The sequence below is a fragment of the Struthio camelus genome, chromosome 22, assembly GCF_040807025.1.
Source record: "Struthio camelus isolate bStrCam1 chromosome 22, bStrCam1.hap1, whole genome shotgun sequence".
In the NCBI taxonomy this organism is placed as follows: Eukaryota; Metazoa; Chordata; class Aves; order Struthioniformes; family Struthionidae; genus Struthio; species Struthio camelus.
Genome location: NC_090963.1, coordinates 9640048 through 9647958, shown reverse-complemented (window position 1 = coordinate 9647958; position 7911 = coordinate 9640048). Strand labels below are relative to the sequence as shown.

General features: G+C 59.7%; 1 non-coding gene across 1 annotated transcript; it reads right to left on the bottom strand.

The window, feature by feature from the left end:
- Positions 1 to 6715: 6715 nt before the first annotated feature.
- On the bottom strand, positions 6716 to 6787 carry TRNAA-CGC (transfer RNA alanine (anticodon CGC)). The gene has a single exon. It is a non-coding gene; the product is annotated as a tRNA-Ala (tRNA).
- Between the last annotated feature and the right edge of the window lie 1124 nt (positions 6788 to 7911).

The window sequence follows — 7911 nt, the reverse complement described above, 5'->3', positions numbered from 1 at the left end:
TGGATCCTTCTCCCCAACATGTGGGACCCTCTTCCCACTCTCTAGATCCGTCTCCCCACTGCCCCTGAGTCCCTCTCCCAAGCGCTAGGTTCCTGTCCCAGTGCCCAGGTCCATCTCCCCACTGCCCACGTCTCTCTCCCCAGCGCTAGGTTCCTCTCCCAGTGCCCAGGTCCGTCTCCCCACTGCCCACGTCTCTCTCCCCAGCCCCAAATCCCTCTCCCCTGGCTGGGTCTCACCTTGTGATGGGCTGTGTGTGCCTAGGGCTTGCTGCTCAGCTCCTGGACTGGCGCGAAGAGGAGCTGGAGGAGATGTGCAGCCGTGCGTAGGGCACGCGGGGTCGGCCGGGGCTGGCGGGAGGAGGCCGGGGCTGGAGACGGAGGGAATGTCCGGCGTATTTGAGGGCCGGTGTTTTTGACTATGCAGAGGGCACCCATGGCCTGCGCCAGGCCGGAGGGCTCTTGCATACCTTTCCTGAAGGGAATCTGGGGGGCATCTGGGGGATCACTGAGCACAGACAGATCCCCTTGTGCCCTGCTCTCTCTTGGCCCTCTCTTGAGGAGGGGCCTGGGGTCTCTGCTGATACAGGGCTTGATCGCTGCTCTCTTTCCTCCCATCTCAGTCCTTCAGCGCTTGGACAAGGACAGCAGCCCCACAGTCCGCTGCCTGGCAATATCCACAGTCTTCGTCCTCCGAGCGCCCAGGAAAGCACCGCCACCAGGCTTCCCCTTCCAAGCCCTGCGCGCCCGTCTGCGGAGAGCCTGGCAGCGGTGGCACCCAGGCCCAGGGGCCGGCGCGGACTGAGCATCCCATAATTCGGCGTCCCCCAATTGCCAGCCCGCCCCCTGTGCAGAGCACATTCAGCAGAGCAGGTGCCTCCGGGCCACGTCCCACTGGGCTTGCACAAGGATGAAGACACCACAGTCTGCCTGGGAAGTCCTGTTCCTGTGTTTGCCCATGCCCGTATTAAAAAGCTTTGTCTTGTGCTCACCTGGAAGGCTGGGGCAGATGGGGCTGGTGAGGGCTGCAGGGTGAGTGTGGGAGGAGGAGCACAGATGCCATGGAGAGCAGGCGGATACAGCTGGAGAGCAGGAGGGGACGGAGGGCATGGGAGTGTGCGTGCTTGTGGGGCCCTGCGGCAAACCCAAAGGCAAAGCAAGCAAGCTGCTGCACTCACCACCACCTCTGGGGCATCTGAAGGCATGTGAGTCGCCCTGCAGTCCCATCAGGGCACATCTGTGCCCCTTTCGGTACGCCCCAGGTCCCTCTGTGCACCTTTTGGCGCTCCTTAGTACCCCAAGAATGGCCGGTCTGAATCCCCACAGAGCCTCCTCAAGCCCTGCTCCCCCCCCTCCCCCATACAGTTGCCCCTGAGCCACAGGGCTCCCCAATCCTGCATGTGGCGCTGCGTCCCATGCCCAGCACCTCCAGCATCTCCCCAGACACCCACAATCCATACAGGGCTCTGGATGTCTCCAGCAGTGTTGCCTCCAGACCGGTGCCTCCTCTTCCTCCTCCTCTAGGACGTAGGGGTCCCCCACAGCTCTTCTGGGGCATGGGGTCCTTGGCGAGGTGCACGATGCTTCCTCTGGGTCCCCCCACAAGTTCCTCGGTGTCTCCTCCTCTGGGGTCCCCCATGGCTCCTCCTGTCATGCCCACAGCCAGGTGCAGCACCAACACCCACAAAGCATGCAGCACCCCCTGGCGATGGACCCTTCCAAAACCCCTCTCCCCTGCTGGGGGCATCTGCAGGGCCCGTCTGCAGTGCCAGAGACCAGTCTCCCTTCTCACAGCGGTAGCAGAAAGAGCTCTGTGTTCCCTCTATTTTTAATTCTCTACTTTTACACTGCTCGTTGCTATTTGTTCTTATGAAAGCCTTTGGGGTTTTGAGCCAGATGTGGTGCTTCCCTTCCCAGGGGTCAGGGTGTCTCCCTGAGGCTGATCAGGGAGAGCAAAGCACCAAGACCCGGCAGTGGGGAAGGGGCACGTCTCAGGAGCAGCAGGCTCGGGGACAGGCTGGGCACCTGCAAGTGTCCGTGGTCCCTGGAGTGGGATACTGGTGACCAGCCCAGCTGGAGAGTATTCCTGCTGGCGGAGACATTTCCATCCTGGAAACCACACACACAGTTTCCAGCCAAAATGGGTCTCTCTGTAGGGTCCCGTAACGCCCCTCTGGGAAGGGAGGGCCAGCGTCCACAGCCTAGGAGTGGCCCTGCTTGCTCCTTTCCCGGGGGCTCTGCCTGGGCCACCCTGGTCCCAAGGCACAGAGACCACCGCAGAAGTGCAGTGACAGGTTTAGCCCTGGGCTGTAGTCGCACAGGCGGGAGCCAGAGGTGAGAGCAGGGCCCTGAACACCCCAGCCAGCCCCAGAGGGAGGGGCTCATTGCCTGGGGATCACCTCCCCAGAGTGGCTGGGAGGGAGCTCTGCTTCCTGCTGCCCCAGTGCATGGCACAGAGCAGCTTGCTCGGGTGCAGGGCCTGGGATTTCCCCTCCTCCACCTCCACAGGCTCTCCCCTTCCTGGGGGCTGCTCCTGGCTGCCATGGTACTCACAGAGCCCCGAGCACTCCTGGCACAGCCCAGAGCTGGCTCCTTCCCGGCAGGGGCTGTGAGGCAGCAGGGCCCTGGGCAGCGCGGGGACCCCCCCCCTCCTCCTGCCTCCCATCCACCCCCACCCCTCTGCCCTCCCGCTTCTGGGCTGCAGGGACACAAGAAGGAGCTGCCTCACCTGGGCCACCAGTTTGGGTCAGTGCAGGGGAATATCTGCGTGCAGGGTGCAGGGGATGGGAGCAGGCAATGATGAGAGAGGACGTTTCCTTGAGCAGTGCAGGAGGCAGAGGAGGGAGAGGGCAGTGGGCTGGAGAAGGGATCACAACACCATGCAGGCTCCAGCCCAAAGTCATGGTTCAGCCCTCAGCCTTGGCACAGGCCCAGCCCCAAGGATGTTCACAGGGGCACATGTCCACGGTGAGAAGATTTCATGTCTGTTCCTAAAGCGGGCGCCAATGGGAGCTGAGCCTGTTCCTAGGCCAGGTTTTTAACCAGCTGCACCCTGGTGCCCACAGGCAAGCAACCTCTCACACAGGACTTGAGCAGGGAAAAGGGTTCCACGGCTGTGCAGCATCTGGCACCCAAACTGCGTTCCCTCCTCCATCCGGGGGCTCTCCGCACCCTGCTGGCTCTTCCTGATGGGTTGCCCTTGCCACACACTGACAGGCAGTGGAACTGAGGCCAAACACACAGAAACACCCTCCTCTTTCGCCCTGGCTCATTTCCTTTCCCTCATTGAGCTGACACCTGAGCTACTCGGAGAGATGTCCTGGAATGGGGGAAAGAGTCACCAAATGCATCTATATCTGTGGCTGTTATGTATATCTATATTCCTATCTATCTAAAGCAATATGCAAAAGAGTCTGGGAGTCTGTGTCTAGACTTGCAGGTTCTGAGAGCAGAATTTTTCCTGGCTTTAGTTTTCCTTCCTTACACTGCAGTTGTTATGCTCCCCTTTTTTTTACTTTGCCTTTTTCTCTTTCCTTTCTCTGTCCCACTGGCCTCAGGGCTCAGTCCCAGCAGGGCTGCGTGAGCCAGGGCAGGGGGACCCGAGGGCGCAGAGGGGCTCTTGCTCTGGGGCACACACCTCCTTGCTGGAGCACCTGCTCTGCAGGCACCTGGTCCTGCACCAGCCTCTTCTGTCTTGAAGCTCTGCACCCACCGAGCTGTGGAAGAGGCTGACATTTACACCTCAGGGCCACAGCACAGTGTGGCCAAGGGCCAGCTCTTGCTCTTCCCCTCAGTGCTCCCAGGCTCTCCCCTTGGAGCTGCTCAGGGGCCCTGCACAAGCCTGGGCTCTGGGACTTGCATGGCTGCGGGGAGCGCAGGACTTGGGGCCGTGTCCAGCCCTTGGCTGCGCTGCAGGAGAGCTGGGCTGCACTGGTCCTGCTCAGGGTCTGCCCTGCTCTGCCTGGCCCTTCCTGGGGACGCAGCCCTGCTCTGCCTGGCTCTGGCCGCACGTGCGCTGCTCTCTGCCAGGGGACACCCGTGCTATCACAAGCACATCCCCAGGGTGGCAGGGCAGGGGTGGGGTGACCATGGGGGCTCTGGGAGGAGCTGGGGCTCAAACACCACCTCTGGCCCTGGGAGTTGGAGCCTCCCTGCTTGCAGCCCCTGCACCGAGACATCCCCCTTCCTGCCCAGTCCTGGCCCATCTCCCCCTGTGGGACATGCAGAGCTGGAGCCTGAGCCCAGTAGAAGAGGGGATTTCTCATGGGGACGGGGGTTGTGGTTAGAGTGCCCACGTGCATTACCCACCTCCGTGGAATCTCACTCTGGGAACGCTCTTCTCCCGTGGGCTTCTCACAGTAAGGGTGGAGAAGAGCAACACGGGCTCCCTGCTCTGCCCCGTCGACCCCTCTGCTCTGGGGTGAGCACCCACTCAGCCAGCCCTGGGGCTGCACCAGCCCCTGCCCTGCCCCACCCCACAGGGAGATGCAAGCCTTGGCTCAGCCCCCACCCAAGGTCATGCTCTCCCCAAGCACTCGCACAAGGACCCCTCTGCTCAGCTGCAGAAATGGCACTACGCACACACACCCGGACGTGGGCCAGAAACAGACAAAGAGGGACAAAATGAAGACGTGGCCCTGTTCCATCGCCAGGATGATGGCTCTGGGATCCCCAGGAGACATTTGCCAGGCCAAAGCCTGCCAGGCAGACTCAAAGCCAAATCTCTGGCCTTGGCTGTAGGAGACAGCATGCCTGCTCTGAAGCTCCATGCAGAGCCCACAGCAGGAGCAGAGGGGCAACACGCAAGTGCCTGAGTCCAGTGCCAGAAGGTGATGCATCACAGTGAGGTATTTGCTTCACAGACAGTCATGGACAGAGTGTTTGTTTTAAAACAAAAATCTAATTCACTGGGATCTTCTGCTTAGGGTAAGGCTCATGTGGGGAATCCAAACCTCTGGAACAGGATAGTTGGCTGCTGTCTGGCTGTTGATGGTAGCCTCCACCACAGGTGTCCTTGCAACAGCACCTTCAGCTGGGTTGGATGAGAGTCCCTGAATGGGGTTGTGCCAGGGAATCCTTCCTATCCAGCTGGCCCGTGGTCCTATGTGACTGCTCCAGAGGACACATAATCCATTTCGGTTGACAAGGGACCGTATCGCACAAATCTGAACGTCATCCTTGTAGCACCGTTACAGCTTCAATCCCAAAGAGCTTGCCACAGGGCAAAGGAAGCAACATCATCATCCCTGCACTGTCCTCCTCCCACCTTCCTGTGCTTCGCTTCTCTCTTCCACCTGAGCTCTCCTCTCTGCTGCTGGGAGTTTTCCAACACTCTTGATGACCTCACAACACCTCCCTGCTGCCCCACATGCTAACGGCCACTGCAGCTGATGTAAGGAATTGACCTCACAATCAACATCCCAGACAGGTCCCTCTAACCTGCCTCTCCCTTTCCCCTCCCCCTGAGCTCTCATCTCCATGGGGAAGGTTTTCGGATCTGCCTCAGGACCTCACAGCACCAGCCTGCCTGCTGCCCAGTCAGAGTGCTGCAACAGAAGTGACCTCACAAACAAGCTCCCACCCATGCCACTTTCACCTGCCTCTGCCCTCTTCAGGAGCTCTCCTCTCTCCTGAGGGCTTTCTCCTCCCCTTGATGACCTCACAGTGCCTGCCTGCCTGCCTGCTGCTGGCCAATCAGGTTGCCGTCCTAGAGGTGATTTCACAGTCACTATGCCAGCAGTGTCATGGCTACCTGCCTCTCCCTCATTCCTCCCTCTAGGCTCTCGTGTCCACCTCATGAAGTCTCTGAGGCGCTCACATACCTGCCCACCTGCTGCTGACCAATCAGCTGCTGCGAAAGGGGAAACCTCACAATCAAACCCACCAATGTCACCTGTCACCTTCACCTGTCCCTCCCTCTCGCCTCCTCCCAAGAGGCGGGCAGCCTCTGTGATGCCATCGATGACCTCACAATGCCTGCCTGCCCACTGCTGGCCACTTGGGTGAGCGTAATGGACGCGTCCTCACAAGCAACACACCACCATTGTGCTTTTGCCTGCCTCTCCCTCTCCTGCTCCAGCTCCCACCTCCCCAGCTGCTGAATCAGCTCCCACTGCCTGTGGTGACCCCAGTGCCTGCTCACCTGCTGCTGGCCAGGTGCTGCTGGGACACAAGTGATTCATCAGCAATGTCCCAGGGGCCACCTCCACCTGCCTCCCCTCTCCCTCCTGCTGAGCTCCCACCTCCTGTGGTCAGGTGCACCTGATGCCTTCACAGCACCTACCTGCCTGCCTGCCTGTCCAGGCCTATCCTGCTGCTGCAGCTAAAAAACACCTCTCAGCCAGCATCCAGTCCTGTTGCCTTCATACATGCCGCCCCTCCTGTCCCGCAGGGCTGTGATCTCTCCTGAGAGGGCTTTTTGATGCACTCAGTGACCTAGCAGCTCCTGCCTGTTTCCCTGTTGCTGGCTAAGCAAGTTGTTGCAAAAGTAGCAACATATAAAACCATATCCCAGCAGTGTCAGTGTTAACTCCCTCTTCCCTTGCCCAGGGATGTCATTTCAGATAGTGAGCCGGTTGGTCACTTCCTACCTGGGGAGCTGCACATGCCGTAGGACATCCCATGAGAGGGTGAGCCCACCATTTGTGGAGAGGCGCGATGCCTCCATTCCCCATCCCTCACCCCTGCGGGGGGATGGAGATTTAGGACAAAAGCACCCCTGGAGATGCTGGGGATTGAGCCCAGGACCTCCTGCATGCGGAGCAGGCGCTCTTCCACTGAGCTACATCCCCTCGGAGCCTGCCAAGGGCTGGGACAGACTCTCGTCCCATGACATGTCCTTGCCAAGCACAGCCCTGTTGTCCCCCGGTGCCCTGGGAGCCTCAGCAGAAAGCAGCATTCACACCCTCCTGCTGGCCCGCAGGCTGGGTTGGGGGAAGCTGGGATTGCAGGGAGTGTGTTCGGCTGTTAACTGTAAGGTTGGTGGTTCCAGTGCACCCAGGAACAGAGTCCTCTTGGCAGCGGGCCAGGGGGACTATGCTGCCCAGCACCCTGGGCTTTGCTCACAATCACCATGAGCTATGACGGACAAAGCGGCGGAAACCCTGTGCTTCTCTCACTGTGCCTGTCCTTCCAGGGTGACACCCAGGAGACAGCGTCAGGGTGACTCCAGCTGGGCAATTACACAAGGAAGGACCTGTCTCCTCAACTGGGGAGGCTGTGACAAAAGAGGGGTCATCGCTCGTGGGGCTGCTGCCACTGCCCTTCCTGCTCACACCTCTGGGTGTGCAGAGATGGGTCATGCTCAGGGGTGTTACACTGGGAGGGAACGGGGAGGAGGATCAACAGGACAGGGATCAGCACCAAGCACAAGGCACACGCTTTATTACAGCCAAAGCATAACAAATCAGGCTTTAGTGAAGGCATGCCATTCTGCCCTGTGTCATCCTCCAAAGAGGAGAAGGAAGGGAAGCATGAGCAGTCACAAATGAATCCCAAATGCTTTCCCAAAAGCATCTCGTGGCCGTGTCTTCACCAGCCCCTTGATGTGCTGGGAGCCTTCCCGCGCCTGCCCTGCTCACCAGGGAATGCTCTTTTCCACTCGCACAAACTGATCTGGGAAACCCAGGAGGAAAAGGGGAAATTCCCATCCCCACACCAGACGAGAGCGCGTGGGTCTGTGTGATGCAGTGCTTGCCTACAAGAACACAGGACACGTCGTTCAGACTTCCCCCTGCGGTCGAGAAGCCACCCCTGCAGGGTCGGCCCTGATGCTCCAAAACAAAACCACAAGTCCCAAAGAACACAGCCTAGCTGGATTTGTTTTATCCAAAGCTGAAAGGCACAAACTGACAACAACAAAGTTGTTGGCAAAGAGGTGGCCAAGACGTTACCGTGATGCACTGCTAATCTATTC